This window comes from Rhipicephalus microplus, chromosome 4 (assembly GCF_043290135.1).
Source record: "Rhipicephalus microplus isolate Deutch F79 chromosome 4, USDA_Rmic, whole genome shotgun sequence".
In the NCBI taxonomy this organism is placed as follows: Eukaryota; Metazoa; Arthropoda; class Arachnida; order Ixodida; family Ixodidae; genus Rhipicephalus; species Rhipicephalus microplus.
The window spans coordinates 153,050,165-153,069,550 of record NC_134703.1 but is presented as its reverse complement, the minus strand read 5'-3'; positions in this window follow the sequence as shown (position 1 = coordinate 153,069,550).

Sequence of the window (19,386 nt, the reverse complement as noted above, 5' to 3'; positions counted from 1 at the left end):
CTTCCTCCTCTACACACCACGCGCGCTTCACTCCTCCACCATCTGTGCACCCTCCCTCCTCTACACACCGCGTGCCGGCAGCTGACGCGCGCGCATGCGCCGTCGCGCTTCGAGAACATCGGCAGCTGACGCGTGCGCATGCGCCGTTGCGCTTCTCCCCCTTCTCGAACATTCGACAGCTGACAGTGCATGCGCAGTCGCGCTGTATATATACTCAAGGTCGGTGCTCGCTCGCTCAGTTGCCGCTCGTCGGTTGGTTTGTACGGCGCGTCGACGTCCGAGGTCGCAATGATCGACGTCCCTTCGACCAGCGCCGGCCAAAGTGTTGGCGGAACCGCAACCAAGTCGTCGTCCGAAGACAAGGCAGCGCGGAGAAGAGCTCGCGACGCCGAACGTAAACGTCGGCGTCGAGCGGAAGATGCTCAACTTAGAGAACGTGAAGCCGCTGAGAGACGTCAGCGTCGAGCAGCAGCACCGGATTCGGCCGCTTTGAAACGTAAGCGTCGACAAGAGGACCCGGACTTTCGAAAACGGGAAGCCGAGTGCAAGCGTCGGCGACGAGAGGCCGATCCCGATGCTGCCCGCGAGCGCAAGCGCGCCGAGGTAGCGGCGTGGCGCGCCAAGCAGTATGCCACGCCCAACGCTCGCTTCAAGCGCGACTTCCTCGACCGAAGCTTCGGCCACACCTGCAAGGTGTGTGATCGTCTTTGGTTCGATAACAACTTAACTCGGATCGGCAACATTCAGAACAACTCCAAAGCGTTGTCGGTTCTTTGCGATACGTTTGGAAAGGGCACCGACTATGCCGACTACGTCGTGTGTGCTACGTGCAAGCAGTCGTTGATTGCCGGTCGAGTTCCCTCGGCTAGCGTGAGTTACGCTCCACATCCTCCTCAGTGTTCCCCCGAGGGAAGCTGCGGGCAATTTTTTTGCCTGACTTGTATATGATGGTGACATCAAATTTCTGTAGATGCATACTCCATCGTGCTGATCTTCCTGAGGGGTCTCGTAGATTGGTCAACCAGCATAAAGCATGATGGTCTCTCACCACTTTAAATGATTTTCCATAGAGATATGGTCTAAACTTTGTAATTGCCCAAATGACCGCGAGACATTCTTTCTCTGATATGGAATAGTTAGATTCTGTGCGAGACAGTGTGCCACTTGCGTAGGCTATTACCCGCTCAATGCCGTCATATCTTTGTACCAAAATAGCTCCAAGACCAATATTGCTGGCACCAGTGCGTACTTTTGTGTCAGCATCTTCAACGAAGTGGCCGAGCGCGGGAGGGGAAGAGAGCTGGTGCTGTAGTTCCGCAAAAACAGTCTGCTGTTCGTCACCCCAGACAAATGGTGTGTCATCACGCGTAGCACGTAATAGTGGCTTCGCAATGTTGGAGAAATTTTCAATAAAGTGACGGTAATACGCGCACAGACCCGGAAATCATCGAAGACTTTTCTTGTCAGTTGGAGCAGGAAAAGCGGCGACGGCAGCAGTTTTGTCAGGATCTGGCCGAACGCCAACGGCGCTCAAGACTTGACCAAGAAACTTCAATTCTTCGTAACCGAAAAGACATTTCTCAGGCTTGAGTGTGAGATCGGCCGATCTAATGGCTTCGAGCACATTCCGAAGGCGACGAAGATGCTCGTCAAACGTTTCTGAGAGCACAACGAAATCATCGAGGTAGACGTGACAGCTTTTCCACTTGAGGTCTGCCAGGATGGCGTCCATCATTCATTGGAATTTGGCTGGAACGGAACAGAGGCTGAAAGAGAGCACTTTGAATTCATAAAGGCCATCCGGTGTTACAAAAGCGGTCTCTTCCCGGTCCCGTTCATCGACCTCTATTTGCCAATAACCGCTCTTCAAGTCGACGGACGAAAAATACTTCGCGTGCCGCAGCCTGTCCAGAGAATCATCCAGTCTGGGCAACGGGTACACGTTTCTATGTGACATTGTTCAACTTCCTGTAGTACACAAAAGCGAAGCGTGATACCTTTCTTTTTCACGAGAATGACTGGTGACGACCTAGGGCTGCTTCAAGGCTGTATCACGCCATCCTGAATCATGTCCTTAGCCTGCGTTTGAATCGCGTGCCGTTCGGTTGGCGAAACACAATAAGGCTGCTGCCGTATGGGATGCGCTTCGTCGTAGGTGATGATATGGCGTTTAGTTATCGGTGTTTGACGTATCTCGAAGAATGTGCAAAGCATGTGTGGAACTCCAGCAACAGCTCGCTCAAACGCTGCTTGTTTGCTTCAGAAAGCGTTGGATTGATGTAGACGCTGCGGAAAGGCGATTCAGCAGTGCCGACGGCGTCGGAAGCAAAATACTCGGTGACATTGGCGACAGGGTTCACGTAGGCGATGACTGTTCCTGGAAAAAGGAGCCGGTGCTCGTAGCTGAAGTTTGTGACAAAAACATCGCAGTGATCATCACGAAGGTCAACAAGGCTTCTCGCTACCCAGACATCCTGAGACAGCAGAAACGAGTGATTGCTTTCCACGACTGCTTCACCGTGCATCACTCGGTCCCACGCCATCTGAACCACAACAGTTGCAGGGGTGGTAACGTGACAGCGCCGTCGATTGATTGATTGATTGATTGATATGTGGGGTTTTAACGTCCCAAAACCACTATATGATTATGAGAGACGCCGTAGTGGAGGGCTCCGGAAATTTCGACCACCTGGGGTTCTTTAACGTGCACCCAAATCTGAGCACACGGGCCTGCAACATTTCCGCCTCCATCGGAAATGCAGCCGCCGCAGCCGGGATTCGAACCCGCGACCTGCGGGTCAGTAGCCGAGTGCCTTAGCCACTAGACCACCGCGGCGGGGCAGCGTCGTCGATGACGCGAAGAGACACTCGGGAGTGGCTGGGGTCCGCGTAAGCTGTTGTGGCGTTTGTGGTCGCGAAAGTGACTAGATGTCGTCTAGTCCCTTTGCAATAGTTAATAACCAATATTACTGACTTGAATGTCTACTTTCTTACTAAGCCATCAGGAACCGCACTAGCAACTTAGCAACGTATCAACTCCGGTGGACTACGACTAGACAGTTACAGAACTACGCCCATTTTGTTTACATGTGCGCTCAGATTGACATATCTATATGATTCAATTACAAAACAATAAATAGGATAAATTACAAAATAACATTGTACATTGAATAATGGCTGCTACTTTCTTTACTTGCGAATAACAGCCACATGTATAGAGGCATTAACAGATCGCGATGAGCTCGCACTCTAGGAGAAGCTCGAAGGCCATTGACGCCCCTACTTTGAGACTGCACACCGTGTACTGTGTAGCAGCCATATAATTAGGAAGAGTAACTGATGTTCTATAAACATCATCACATGCCGTTATATTGCGTTATGGGTGTGGAATCACGAAGCCCGGAACCTTTACTTAAAAATAATCAGTGAAGTTAAGGTCTGTCACACCTACTTAAAAAAAATACTGCGACGTCTGCGAAACATCTGGCAACGTAGGTGGCTTAGTAGTCACCTAAATAAAAACACCAAGATAGCTTATTGCATGATTAGAAACAGCAGGGCTGCACAGATACTTTAAAATTGTATCGCGATACAGATACTCAAGCAAAAGGTATTGGAGATACCGATATAAGATGCTGGCGTAAAAATTGTATCCGATACGATACTTGCCAATTGTATCTTAAGATCATTTGATACATTCGCAAATTTGTTGTTATAGACTCCCACCATCTAGCAGCGAATGCGTACAAAGAAAATTAACCACTTAAAAATTTGTGAAATATACTCAAGTTTATTTCAAGGAAGTGTTTGTTCGTATATCGAGTTTTGTACCAATGTAATTTAGTTTACTTGCAGAGAACTTATTAAAGTATGTTTCAGCTCTGTAAACACTTCATTGGCAGCGGTTTTTACTTGTCATTTCTGTAATTGATGGGAGTCTCTGCTCCGCTTGCACCAACAAGCGGATTGCCATCTAACCACACGAGCTTCAATATAAGCCTTCGAACAATCTCCCAAATACCAACGTGCGGTTTCAGCTTCTCTAATAAAGACCGTTTTACAAAACCGAATTACCGGTGTACAGAGCGACAACCTTGGTAGGGACATTATTGTGGAACATCGTGTATATATACTTACGCAGAGCGCATAAAGCTTCTATTACTTCTATTATTTTTATCTGTGGGCGTATAAACAGTTCGATATCTGTATACTCACCAACATGCAATCAGTTTTATCTTGAGGGAGGAAACATGTGCACCTTAGAAACACCTCAGACATCTTGTATTGTCTTGTGGGCGTGTCTACGAAGAAAGCGGTAGTCACACAAACAGATAATCGGTGCCCTAAAAACTAAGTAACTCAAAGTGCAAGTGAAGTGCGCTGTACTATGGTAGCGGCAATAAGGGTCGTCGGCATTTCGTTTTTTGATCTTAGGCCGCGGTGCAAAAATACTTTAGGTGAGCCAACGCCGAGACTATGCGCTGCCCGATAATGTTGTGCTTCGTTAGGACTCTGGAAGATGGCGCTACAAACTTTGCCCCGGCTTCCCCTCTCCCAATCTCGGTGTAGGATAGCCCCATGATTTAGAAAACTAGCAGTGCTCATTTATCGTAGGCACTGCGCCGTGCTCCCTACCGGGCTGCTGAAATATGGTGCCTTTTTCCTTTGCTAACCACTGCCACCACCGCCATTTATCGTCACCACAACACCCTCGCTGCACCGTCAACCTCCTCCCTTATCACCCCGTCTTTCGTGGTGCTGCTCTATGCGTGTCACGTGGTTGATATCGCACGATTACCTGGTTTACTCAGATTCGGAAACCGACGCTTACGTGCCGGTTGTGCTTTGCGGAATTCGCCAGCAGCCCGCTACGGTCCTCAGTCCGGCGAGCCATCTATCGGCACGCCGCAAACGACAACATAATCGGTCCCTCCCCGCCATGTGATCGCTTCGCGGCGTTCACTCACCTAAATTATTCTGGCACCGTGTCTTCGGCAGAGCGCGTCTTGTATTTATACACCACCGATCGCGACTTCCAGCTTTATCGCTGGGGCCCACGTAAGCTCGAGAATTAAAAGGAGTATGCGTAGTGCGGTAATCTAAATAATAATTGTTGAGTATTTACGTCCTAAAACTATAATATCATAATGAGGAACGCAAAAATGGGGGACTCTGGACATTTTGACAAGGTGGTATTCTTTAACGTGCAATTAAATCTAAGTATACAAGCGCCTCTGGCGTTCCGCCTCCATCAACATGCGGCCGCCGCAGCAGGACTTGCGCGTAATTTTATCAGCCAATTCTGAGACAATTTTGAAGTTAACAAAACATCGCGAGTGGCTAGCGCATCTGATACTTGTCTCTTTATTTTGTCTTTTTTCTAGTGTGTTATATATGTTGTACCCACCCCCTCTGTAATGCCCTACGGGCCCTGAGGGTATTCTAATAAATAAATAAATAAGCGCCGAGTGGCCATAAGCTTCTGCGGCTCAAATGCGATGACAACAAAACAAAAAAAATGAGTGTGGCAGTATAGTTGCACACATCGTCGCCGCAGGCAACGCCGCTATTCACGTTATTGCCGCTTGATAGCAATAATTAACTGGCAATTAGTAGCAGAAAAAAATATAGGGACACCAAAAAAGGAAAACAACTACAACTAAAATAGAAAAGCCGTTCTTTTTCAGGCATTATGGTGGATAGGCCGAGATGCACGATACAAGTGGCACTCATAATAGCGATGATACTTAAACATGAAATAATAACAACTTACCTGTTAAGTTACGAAAATGAAAATAAAACAGTCTCTATGCGAAATAGCCTGAAATATTTCATTCGAATGTTAATAATAAAAACACACCATTTTACACATTGTTTCTAAATTTCTTTCTTATATCTTTAACATGGCTTTTAAATATTTCCATGATCAATCCGAACTAGATTTCAATCATCTTACCAAGAAGAAAGCCAAATGTTTGGTTTTTTATGTTCAGCGCATTCCCACATAATGATATATCTTTCTTCCCAAATCACTTAGACAGAAGAATGAACTCAAGTAAACCTAAATATCTAAACAGTTGCGAAAATTGACGCATACAAGCTAAGTTAGGATAAAACGGAGAAAATTTCCTGCTTCAATTTACGAAAGTGATATTGCATTCACGATACCGAAAAAAAAAAAGACCAGTTTGGGGCACTAGACCATCATTTATGGGGTGAAGGAGAAGGACAACTGAGAAAGCACTTGTACTAAGTATCATAATAACAAGCACACTTTGAATAGAAACAGTAGGAAGGAAGTGTCATGCACACACAATAGTATCGTCTGATAGGTAAGCGTTTGGTCTATCAAATACAGTGTCAGTACAACGGTCCTATGGACAGCGGCAACACAATTTGTGCAGTCATCGCCGCACGCATTGGGGTACGCAGCGTTCAAAAATCACAAGAAAAAGTGTCATGGCTCTGACACAACTAAAACTGAAGAAATCTCGAAAAGAAAAAGCGTGTGGGTAAGCACGCCAATGTAGTTTCTGTCGAGACTGCTCGAGCTATGTCGTGTTGCTCTGTTTCACCGAAATTATGCCTCGCTATAGATATAGCCTTACGATCGCAGTATCTTATATCTTAAGATGCATGTCACAGTATCGAATGTAACGGAAACACAAATTCAGATACTCGTCTTGTGAAACGTATCGCCATACAGATACAAGATACCCCAAGAGTATGTAAGAGAGTATCTCAGATACATGTATCTTTGGTACTGCCAGGCCCTTAGTAACGGCAAAAGTTGGAAGCTTTACTAGCTGATTGCTAGTCAAGGGATGCCACGATAGTAGTAAAATACTTTCAAAGCACGTAGATACATGTCTTCACTAACTACTCAGCAGTTTTTATTCTAAGAGTGTCGTTTACGCAGTGGAAATGTCCTTATGTGGTGAAGGAATGGCGTTGAAAATGACTGTGGGCATGAACACTGTGTCAGCCCTTGAGGACGAAGGTAACGTCCTTGGTCCGGCTTGACTGAAGTCATGTCTTTTTTTTATCAGTGGCTGACCAGAAAGTCGTGGGTTCCATACCAGCCATAGCGGTTCCATTTCGGTGAAGGCAAAACGCCGAAGGCCCTTGCACGGCGCGATGTTAGTGGACATTACAGAGCACCAGATGGTCGAAATTGACTGAGCTCTCCACGACGATATGCCTCGTACCTCTATCATAATTTTGGCACATAAAAATTCAAATATTTTTATCTATGTTTTGTTTAATGGCGTATAAGTTAGCGCAGATGAGGCTCCCGTGCCGTTAGTGCAGGATGATGCGTTGTAGTGCATGCAGTGAACTTATTTCAAGAATTCATTCATGGAGGAACTTATTTACACGAGAACATTAGGGCACAATACGAGAAGGCTGAAAGTGAGTTGCTCAGATAGATTCATTAGCCAGTAAGTGAATTCAGCTGGACCAAAATTTGCCACGCAACGTATGGACGCGATTGATGATTGATTTGTGGGGTTTAACGTCCCAAAACCACCATATGATTATCAGAGTCGCCGTAGTGAAGGGCTCCGAAAATTTCGACCACCTGGGGTTCTTTAACGTGCACCCAAATCTGAGCACACGGGCCTACAACATTTCCGCCTCCATCGTAAATGCAGCCACCGCAGCCGGGATTCAAACCCACGACCAACGTATGGACGCGCTGAAACCGATAAGGTATAACCACAAACTCAACCTGCACCGTTCCGTCTACGTACTAACCAATTTGAATTCAGCTTCCTTCCGCCCCTTATAGAAGTACGGAATGTATCGCCCCGGCCAGCAGATCAACAAGAACAATATTGAGACGATTTCTTGCACGGGTGTGTGATTCGCGCTTTGTTTATTACGAGATCTAGTCTTTGTTTTTTTCTTTCAGCTTTACTTGCAGTGTAGCATTCTTTTTCTTGTTGGACAAAGTCACTCCTGCGAGGGTGCTAATGGGGCTGCACCATGTCGAAATAAATAAATAATAAATAAATAAATAAATATATACTTATATAGATAGACAGATAGATAGATAGATAGATAGATAGATAGATAATCAAGTGGAATCGTGTTATTCACTGCACTGACAGTGACACTGCATGCGCTCAGCTCCCTTACTACACAGGCCCAGCCTTTGCGGCACCTCACTGCCAACCCCGCTACGGACGTGCGCCTTGAAGCAGCGTATTCCATTCGAAGATGTCTTCGGCACAAAAAATAAAGTTCAAGTGACCAAACTGCAAACTTCTCGACCCCGTCGTGCAGGAGTATCGAATGCAAGCGCCGACACCACTTCCTCTTCGGGGGTGTAAATGGGGTGTAACGACCGCTCACGTGCGCTGGCAGTTGGACGAGACACCCGCTCTGCACTCCCATCTACCTCTTCACGAATGAAATAATTAATAAAAAGACAACTTTTCGATGACGCCTGAAAAGGAATCGGCGCTCACCGGGTCACACGAAAGTAACGCCGACGTCACCAACGTCAACAAGGCCAACGCTAAACACGCCGCTCGCTGAACGCGACCCCTTTCTCTCGCTTGGCGAAGCCGACCTATTCTCGCGCCTGGCGCGAACAGGATTACCTTGAGAGTGGGCGAGGTCTGTTTGCGCTAATAGTTCTCGCGTCGCACCGAACGTGCACTTAGTGAAGCAGAGGGCCTGTTTTTCTTTGTGATGAACCAGTTTGCCTTCGGCAACGCGCAGCTGTGTTGTTGATGGTTTCCACGTAATGAGGAAAGGGAGATTGGATTACCCGTATAGCCAGTGCATTGTGCATACATAAGGCAGCGATACTGCGTGTCGCACGTGTCGCTTCAGTGACATTGTATTGCGTATAGAATGATAGACTTTAGAGTGGTAATTAGAGAACCTCTCAGAAAGCGGCCCTGTTGCGCGCGAGCAATGTTTGAGCAGCAGGAGTTCGGAAGTTGGAGGATCTGGTTAGCTTCAAAGTGTGTTTCATATGTATACGAAGTTCGGAAAATAGCTTTTAGGGTGGAAGCTCTCAAAGCCGTGGGTGTATCCCTCCTATCTCGCACGTGACCACCTACTTCGATGACTCACTCAGCAGGTGCGGACGGATAGACAAGCAGACGAATGGACGGACTGACAGATGGGCGGATGGAGATGCATATGGATGGACAGACAAACAGATGGACAGACGAAGGGACGGACGGACAGACAGACAGACAGACAGACAGACAGACAGACAGACAGACAGACAGACAGACAGACAGACAGACAGACAGACAGACAGACAGACAGACAGACAGACGAATTGACAGGCGAACGAAGGGAGAGGCAGACAAACGGACAGAGAGACAGACGGCCGGTCGGACAGACGGACGATTCATGGTTTACCGATAAAACCCTCTAAAGCTTCGGCCCACTCATCATCATTCACTCCATGTATATGCCGTGATGTTTTTTTTGTCTGTAGCACGCGTGTTTGCAACAAATTATACTATTTGAAGATGTAATTTCCCTCGTTGCCAGGTGTACTGTATGCGTGTGCGAATTAGATTCAATGTAAGCGTGTTCAAAACTACAGTAAAAAAAGAGCGTGAAGCTAACACAGGCGAAAATTCACACAGGACCAGCACTGGTCCTGTGTGAATTCTTGTCAGGGTTTACTCCACAGAGTTTCCAGTTATGGGTCCGTATCAAATGACTCGAATTCACTCTCTTTTAAATGTTGGAACCAAGCTGACATGCCAGCGACTTCAGAATGAAATATTGGGCACGAGCGGACTTTCCGTTCATTCATTCTTTTTAAGAAGGTATAGAAAGGTTGCAAGTAATCACTGATGGAAATGAATGAATGAATATTAATGCCAGAGTAAAGCTTTCGCCTGATTATTTTAGACAATTGTCTACCTTCATCTTTTCAGAAACCGAATGCTTTCACTTCCATCCGTGCGTTTCGTGGTTACAGGAAAGAATTTTTGCTGACATATCGTACAGTGGGCCTTTGCTATCTGCCGAAATGATACTGGCGATAGCAGATCGGTGCAATGACAAAATGTGTTAACTTGTAGTGAGATTAGTGCACCTCCTGATGCCGAAACATATTTTGATGACTTTATGGTAAACCCCCCCAGCCTTCCTTCCTTCCTTCCTTCCTTCCTTCCTTCCTTCCTTCCTTCCTTCCTTCCTTCCTTCCTTCCTTCCTTCCTTCCTTCCTTCCTTCCTTCCTTCCTTCCTTCCTTCCTTCCTTCCTTCCTTTCTTTCTTTCTTCCTTCCTTCCTTCCTTCCTTCTTTCCTTCCTTCCTTCCTTCCTTCCTTCCTTCCTTCCTTCCTTCCTTCCTTCCTTCCTTCCTTCCTTCCTTCCTTCCTTCCTTCCTTCCTTCCTTCCTTCCTTCCTAAGTCAGCTCGTACACATATGTAGGCATTTGCAACTTCTTGAAGCGAATTTAAGTTCAACCACTCATTTTTCTCTGTAGGACCATTCAAGTTCATGGAATCACTTGAGGCAACAACCCTCGCGGTGCACCGTCCAACATGTATCTTCGGTTTTCTTTAGGCCAATTTTTTTGTTCATGGATGTAAAATAACAAAGTTGGCAGCTGGCTTACACACCCTCCATTTGATATGCTGCTTTTCACCACGACTTTTATTTATAACATTTCAAGAAAACTTGCTCGATTGGTTTCTTTATAAACGTTTTCTTTTTCGGATGCACCGTGCTACTAGAAAGAGCACGCGAAAAAGTGGAATGCGCTTAGCTCATTGAGTAGAAGGAGTGGCAGTAAACTAAAAGTGCCCGAGGCTCCAATTTTGGCTCGACGAGCAAGCTGGCGTGGTGTATTGACTTATCCCATGTTTATAAACAGCGATAGACACCGTCAACATACCGAGTCAGCCATGGTGCATGGTGGGGCCTGGGCGAAGAAAACGCGCTACGACGTCGCTGCAGGCACTTCAGTATGTCCACTGTGCCTGTACACCGCGGTTTACAAACATGTATTATGTTTATAGTAACGATACAGACACTTTTCATAAACACGCCACCTGACGGTGAAATTTTCGCCAGTTTCGCTTCGCGAAGGAGGTAGCGATGAGGGCGTGGAAAGAGAGCTGTCAAATGCGTGAATGCTGCGATGTTTGTGTTGGCGGCTGGTTCTCCACGTCATTGGCTGCAATCTCACCGCTTGCTAAGCTTGAACGAGCTCCTAGCACTCTCCGATAAGCCTTCTGGGCTTCTTGCGCAGCACAAGGAGCAATGTTTTGTACCTTTCAACGGGTTGGAGGAGCAGTTTGGCTCGACTGCCGTGGTTGAGGCATTGTGACCATGCACAGGCGTCTCGCATGCGGGCACGGAACGAGAAGAAAAGGCTCGCCGAAGCTACAAAATTCTCACGGAAAGCTATGTCATCACACGGGCTCTACGTGCGTGCTACGATCAAGAAAATAAGTATAGCTACACTTCGCAAGGTCACTCACCATTCGCTACTGGTGATGTCTTCGTTAACGTCTGCGTAGGCTCGTTTATGGATACATTTATTTTCGTGTGAATTTTCATAATTGTGCTTCCTATACTGCTCGTTATTAGAACATAAGCGTATTGAAAGTTAAATGAAAGGGTGTAAGTGGGGATGAATCCACTTGCTTAACCAAAAGCGAATGCAATGCTGCGCGAAACGAACAAAAAGTTGTCGTGTGACAACTTTCGATTGCGATCGAAGCCAATTTATTCCCGAATTTTTTGAATCTCCGGCAGCTAGCTCTGAAAAAGTCATTGCAACGTAGCATATTTTTTGTGGATGAGGTTCAGTTGCGATTGAAATGAACCATACGACAACCGCAAAAGTGAAACAGGGGAAGGGGGGGCTGATCGTTTGTGCTTGCCACAAATGAGAAGCACCTAGAGATACTGCTATAAAGACAGCATTAGTTAGGACCCTGTGGGTGCCTTACATTGGCGTATGGCTGTGGTGCCTAAACGTGAATATATATTCTCAAGTAAAATGTTTTTGCCTCCATAGGGGTTGGTTTGGGTTCGATCACGCTGCTGTGCAGCCATCACATAGATTTTTTTTACCCAGTGATTCTCTCAGGTTCTCTGAACAGGCATGCATCCATTAAGGAATTCTCTCCGTTATGTTCAAAGAGTTTTACGGGAGTTACTGTTTTCTTTTCTCGGTGTAGAGAAGCAAGCTACTTCATACAAGCACGCTGCTACCACAGCAAAATGAAAACACAGACAGCATATCTTGTTTGTGCTGCAATCAGTGGTGACGGCAGTATGCTTTACCGGAAATGTTAGTGCCCTGCATGGAAGCAATTTTGCAGCTATGCTCAGGCAGTGCGTGACGTACTTCGAAGGCTGCAAGAGAAAGGATTCGGTGAGGTTCCGGCTCACTTGTCGTGTACTGAATTACCACAGTACTGGAGACGGCCACTGGGTGACACTGTAAAAAGAAGCAGCCTTCAGAATGTGGGCTGGCGAAGTTGCTGAGTCGCCTTCATGTCAGAGCAGCTAAGGACATGAACGTGGAAGACTGGAGGAAGGATCTCGCCCAGTTTGCTCAAGCCCTTTCAGACGCAAACGCAGACGGTGTGCTATTAGCCGCACTATAGCTGCTGCAGATAATGCCCCAGTGTGCATCCCCAGATGTGCCACCGTATTTTGTGGCCCGCCACTAGCTTACCAGCAGCCACTCGTGCCTCATGGCTTCAATGTCCTGCTCTGTAGCTATCTGGGGGAGAAAGAATGTCAACAAGCATGACTAGAGTACTACACCGTGCCTGCCGAAACCCAAGGAGCCATTCACTGGAAGTTTATACCAGGTAGTATGAGTAGTGGTGAAAGAGAAATCTTGGAGGTATATCACCACTTTGAACTGTGCAAGCTGCACAAAAAACTGCAGATGCTACCAAATCACATGTGTGCTGTTTCAATGTAGTTTTTAGCACACTGTCAGCCTTGGTGCACACTTTATTCTCTTGGTAGGTATGCAAGGCACCGACAGCACCTTTTCTTCTATAGCACAAAAACAGAGCTTACCGGACAGAGTGATCATATATCTCTTTTCTTGGCGCAAGGGCCATGTGATGGCGAAAGAGCGCCAGTACATGGGGCAGAAGATGATGGCAATTGTTATGCTAACCGGCTGTATATGGGCCTAAAATTCTTCGCGATAAAGGCGAATAAAACAAATTTATTTAAATCATGGGACTGACATGAATTGGATTGTGTGTGGTAAAGATGAACGACAAACAGTTGTGATAAAACTATGAAGGGAAGGGCAGTTGCACGGATACCTCATCAAGCCATTGTGGCCAGAAGCTCGGAAGCAGGTGCGTTCTGACATGTAACTACTGCAGGAACAACCTCTTTTCAGAGGTAATGCTGCAGGTTGCCTGAATATATGACGTAAAAAGTTGCAATTACCCTTAGAAATGCGAACAATGATTCACTTTCAAAGACTGGTCCTTACCAATGAACATAGACGGCTGCATAGAAAATTGCAGTTGGTGAGGTGATGAAAAGTGCTTTTTCCTGATAACGTTTAATTCATTGCACTGGATTAGAATGTTGAGAACGGTAAGTGGTTCTCCTGATGTCTCGTAGCTTGGTTGGTCACTACCAGACAAAAGATATGCATGTGTGCTGCGTGTGTGTCCAATTCTTAACCTGGTGTTATTTGTGTGCGGCGAGACATGGAAACTGGTGGCCAGTTTTCGAGTGTTGGCTTGATTACATGTAGCTCATTTTGTGTTTGTTTCATTATCGTTGCCAGTAATCCCTGGGCTTTTGTTTTAGGAAGGGTTTCAGGTCTAGTGCCGGGACCACTATGGATCTGTTGATAGCGCTTTCGTGGACTGATGCAGCTCCGCAACACATTTTCTTCGCTTTCGCGATGACCTGGCACCCAGCATGTCACGACATGTTGTTTAGATGCGTAACTTGTGCACAACAGTGAGTAAAGCGATATGATTACTAGATTTTTGTGCCTTTTTAAGAGTTTTGAAAACTTTTAAAACTCTTAGGGAGTCCGTGTATATAATAGCGTGATGTTCGCTCTTTTCCTGAATATGTTTAACTACGGCCAGTATACCGTGGACTTCTGCTGTAAAAATGCTTGAGTTGGGGTGGAGCACACCAGCATTTGAAAAGTACGGACTTACCACCACATACAACATGCCAATGTAGGAATTAGACACATCTGTAAAACGTTCAGGACAATTATATTTGTGCTGGAGTTCAAGGAAGTAAGTACGGGTATGTGCCAGAGGCGCAAGTTTTGTAACTTCCTCAAGAGAGAGAATAAAATGAGCGAAAGGCAGGGAGGTTAACCAAAAAATGGAGCATCCGGTTTGCTACCCTGCACTAGGGGAATGGGGAAGAAAGATTGGAAAGAAAGCGAAGAGGGAAATAGACGCGCGCGAAAAAAAAAGGGGGGGGGGAAGCTGGGGTGCTACAGTCTATACAATCGGCCGCTGCCGCGCAAAACGTTCAGTAAGGCCTTCATTGATTTTTCGTGAGCACACAAATCATGTCGTCTTTCCAGCACTGATTGTTCAGACAAAGGTCTGTCGTCAAGGCGAACTAACGCAGCAGCTAGTTGCCGTCTTTGCACGCTGTAACGAGGGCAGTGACAGAGAACGTGCTCTATAGTTTCATCGCTGCCGCAATGACCACAAGCAGCACTGTCTTCCATGCCGATTCGTAAGGCGAAAGCTTTGGTGAAGGCGACACCAAGCCATAGTCGGCAAACACCGTTGTCTCGAGTCGAGAGAGTCCAGACGGAGGCCGGAGTCAACGATACGTGTCCAGTCTACGCAGTCACGTGTGCCGTAAGCACTCGGTGTTCCACAGGGATTTTAATTCTGCATTAGCGATTTTTCGAATGGTCATTGCAGCACCAGTCCTTGAAAATGGTATAGATTTTTCTTCACCATCTTCGTGTGCTGATCGGGCAGCTGCATCGGCATGTTCGTTGCCCAATATGCCGCAGTGACTTGGAAGCCACTGAAACGTGATTCTGTGTCCTTCGTCGAAGAAGTGGTGAAGCAGCTCTCTAATTTCCAGCACTAGTTGTTCAAGAGGTCCCCGGCGTAAAGCGAATATCAAACACTGTAGTGCTGCCTTAGAGTCCGTGAACACGCTCCATTTCTTGGCTTCTTGGTAAAAAAATACATCGCAGCCTATGTGCTGCCACTGCCATGGCGGCAGCTGTGGCAGTGGCATAAAGTGGTTGCCATAAGGTGGTTTTCAAAAGTGATACTTTCATTTTCTCAGCAAGATGTCGTACACGTAGTAATATGGAACTCTCAATGAAGGATAGTTGTGAAACATCTGCGAATTGGATAAATCCTTCACAGCACCGTATGTTCATTGTTTGCGTTGACGTTTACAAAATATATGAAAGAGACGTAGCACCTTCGCAAGTGAAGGAACCACTCGTTTGATTCGACGTAAAGGCTCTCTACAGGACTTGTTTGAAGTGCATCTGTCGAAAGGCGAATGCCAAGATGGTGGATGAGGTTCAGCATCTTCAGTGCGCTTGGTGTGGCAGATCCATAAAGTGTGGCCCCTTAGTTCAGGCGCGTGAGTATGACACTTTTGTAGAGAGTTCATAAGACATTTTTGATCACTTCGCCATTATGTACCCGACAACACCTTCAAAATATTCATATTTCTCAAACATTTGTTTTTGAGTTATTTTCGTGTTGTACAAAAGACAATTTAGTGTCTAGAATGACGCCTAAAAGCTTGTGCTCTGTTTCTACAGGCAGGTTATGACCCTGCAAATATATATTTGGATCGGAGTACAGTACTCTTTTCCTAGAAAAAAAGCACGCAAGTGCTCTTTTGTGTATTGAGGTTGAAATTATTTTCATCGGCCCACTTTGACACTTTATAAGACGCAAGCATAACTTGCCGTTCACATACTGCGAGATTAAAGGATCTTAAAACAGTTTGTACATCATCAGCATATATTGAATAAAAGCTATTGCGTGGGATACACAAACGCAAGGACTTCATTTTTATTATAAAAAGTGTGCAACTTAGGACACCACCCTCTGGCACTCCAGTCTCCTGGACAAGTGGACGGGACAGGGCGTTGCCAACACGAACGCATTCGACAAGTAGCTTTCTATAATATCCAAGATTCTTCCACGAACACCCATTTCTGAGAAGTCCTTCAATATGTGAAATCGCCATGTCGTATCATATGCTTTTCCATGTCAAGGAAGACCGACAGAAAAAACTGATTGTGTACGAAAGCGTCACGGATGCTTGTCTCTATGCGTACGAGATGGTCAGTTGTGGATCAACCTCCTCGAAAACCACACTGATACGGATCAAGCAACCTATTTGATTCGAGAAAGTATAGTATCTGACGGTTGATCATCTTTTCAAAAAGTTTGCAAAGGCAACTTGTCAGATCTATTGGTCTCTCACTGGAAGCGTAAGATGGTTCCTTTCCCTGTTTCAGGATCGGAATAACTATCATCTATTTCCGAAAAGCAGGGATTTCACCGGAAAACTAAATGACATTGTATAGGGCAAGGAGAGTTTTGTGTGTTTCTGAAGGCAGATTCTTCAACATTTCAGATACTACACGATTGGAGCCCAGGGAAGATTCGTTACAGTAGTTGAGCGATGCATTTAATTCAGCTAAGCAAAAAGGTTCATTGTAAGTCTCGCATTTCGTACTTTTTCGTTAAATTTTGTGTCCTATTCTTGTTCTGTGCAACTAGAATGTTGTGCAGTAGTGTGCTGAGCTAAAAACCGGCTCGAAGTGTGCACCAAGGAAGTTTGCCTGGTCTTCTAAGATGTCACCTGCTGTGTTTATTAAAAGAAGTGAATACGCTTCCCATCCGCTGACTTCTTCGAACTTGTTCCAAACTTTGGCTTCAACCGTATACGAATTCATGCTACGCAAGAACTTCTGCAAAATTTCTCTTCTCACCTGTCGGTGCATCGTCCTGCCTTGGAAATTTATGCTTCTGAAATTTGTAATATTCTCCGCTGTGAGAGAGTTCCTAAACACCTTCAATGATTTATTTTGCTTTCTGCGTGCATTTCGACATTCATTATTTCACCATAGAACACGTGGTTTGCCGGTCATTCCAGATGTTTGCAAAATGAATTGGGTTGCAGCGTCATTAAGAAAGGCTGTAAAGTACTCTACGGCTCCTTTTAATCTTAAGCATGATATGTCGGTTCAACTTAAGCAATAATAGGAAACTGTTCTCAATCTCATTAATCTGTGAGCCATTTGGGAACCTGTGGAGGACATTGACTTGATACTGGTGTGCTTAAAACTACGAGAAAGTGGTCACTTCCGAAAGGATTATTGATTACATTCCAATTAAAGTAGGGGTAGAAGCAAGGGGTACGTAATACTTAGATATATGGATCAGTAGGTATTGTAGGCGAGGTTAAAGCCTGTTGGCTCTTTCTTATACGATAGGCAGGCACCGGAACAAAAAAGGAACTGTTCAATAAGGTGACCTCGCGCGCATCGCCGCGAGAAGCTCCCCAGAGACCGCTATGTGTATTTAGGTCCCCGAGGACCAGATAAGGTTGTGGTAGTTCGTCTATAAAAGACTGGAATTCATGCTTTCCAAGACTCTGATGTGGAGGTATGTAGAGATATCAGAAGGTGACGAGTTCGTTCAAAGGAACTGCTCGAACAGCCACCGGCTCCAGGTTCGTTTGTAGTGGTAGACGTGTACATGCTATTCCTTGATTAACAATAATGCTTACGCCACCGGATGGTGCCACAGCATCATCTCTATCTTTTAGAAACATGCGATATTGACGCAGGAAGTTGGTGTCCTGGGCCTTTAAGTGTGTTTCTTGTACACACAGCACTTTCGGTGAATGTTTGTGTAAGAGTTTTTGCACATCATCGAGGTTTCTCAGCAGTCCTCTGATGTTCCATTGCATAATTTGTGTTTCCATATTGAGGGTAAAATAGTGCTGTGTGTACAAAATGTGAGTGATTGATGTCTGAAAAGAAAAAGCGACTTATTTTACAGGGCCATTGCGAGGCCCTATATTGAACGCTTTGTCTTTTTTGGAGTGGTCAAGGGGCTCTTGCTACTTCTTTAATGCCGTTTGCTCCATTGGACAGGAAGTGTCCATCGCATCTGCCGATGCGACGGAGAGTCTCTCTACCGAGCAGTGTTTACGTCAGGTTGGCTCTGTCAGGGCAGACGAAGCCTTCCGCCCTACCGGGCCAGAGGTCGAGTGGACCTCTTTGGCTGCTGGTGCACCGCCCTGGCTGCTACCCGGACATGCAGCGCCGGCAGATGTGGTTACATTGACAGAATGCTGAGCAGCGGTGGCTGCTATTACCGCGGGAGCAGGAGGGGGTGATGCCAGTACACTGGACGTAGCTGGGGCGGCCACCTGAAGCTGTTGTGGCACCGACCCTTGTTGGACCACTTCTGCTAACGATGTTTTGCTAGCATAATATGGACACACGAGCTGCCTCGCTTCGCGCAAAGTGATGTTTTCTTTCACTTTGACGGTTATGATTTCTTTTTCTTTTTTTTCATGCACTGCAGTACTTAGAATATGCTGGATGGTCACCGTCGCAGCTGGCACAGTCTACCTCGCCATTACAGCAATCATCAGCGGAGTGTCCCATGGTACCGCACTTCGCACAGGTTAGCTGTCCTCGGCAAGTCTAAGCAGCATGGACAATTCTTTGGCATTTAAAACACCGCCGTGGATCGGGTATGTAGGGTCTCACTGGTTGTTTCAAGTAGCCGGTCACTATTTTGTCTGGAAGTGTGGAGCACCCAAAGGTCACGACCACGTTTTTCGTTCGTATTTCTTTGTTGTCTCTCCTGAATACGATACGCTGTACATGTACAACATTTTCATCCTTCCAGCCAGCCAGCAGTTCATCAGTGGTTAGGTCTATGAGGTCGTCGTCTGACGAAACGCCTTTGACGATGTTCATCATTCTGTGAGGAGAAATGGTTACAGGCTTGTCCCCAAGTGCTAATAGGTCTTCTATAGTTTCTGACACTGTATCTCGTCTTTAACCTCTACTAGAAGATCCCCACTGGCCATCTTGGTGGCCTTATAGCCACCTCCGATGGTTTCAGTGAGGCATCTGGATACAACAAATGGGGAAATGTTCCAAGCTTCTTGGTCTCAGTTCTCGCAGTTGAATGACGTGGTACTTGAGTATTCTTTCAAAAAGCGTTATGCATTGGCATCGCTGCGCCACCTTTTCAGGGGGCGATCAGTGAAGGTTTCGTGATCCCATAGAAAAGAGCAGTTTGTTCGGTAATGGCGCCTACCACCTACCATGGAGCCCAACATGACGACGTGGCAGATCATGTAAAGTCTGCTCAAAGCCAGTAGTACGCATCTACTATAATCGA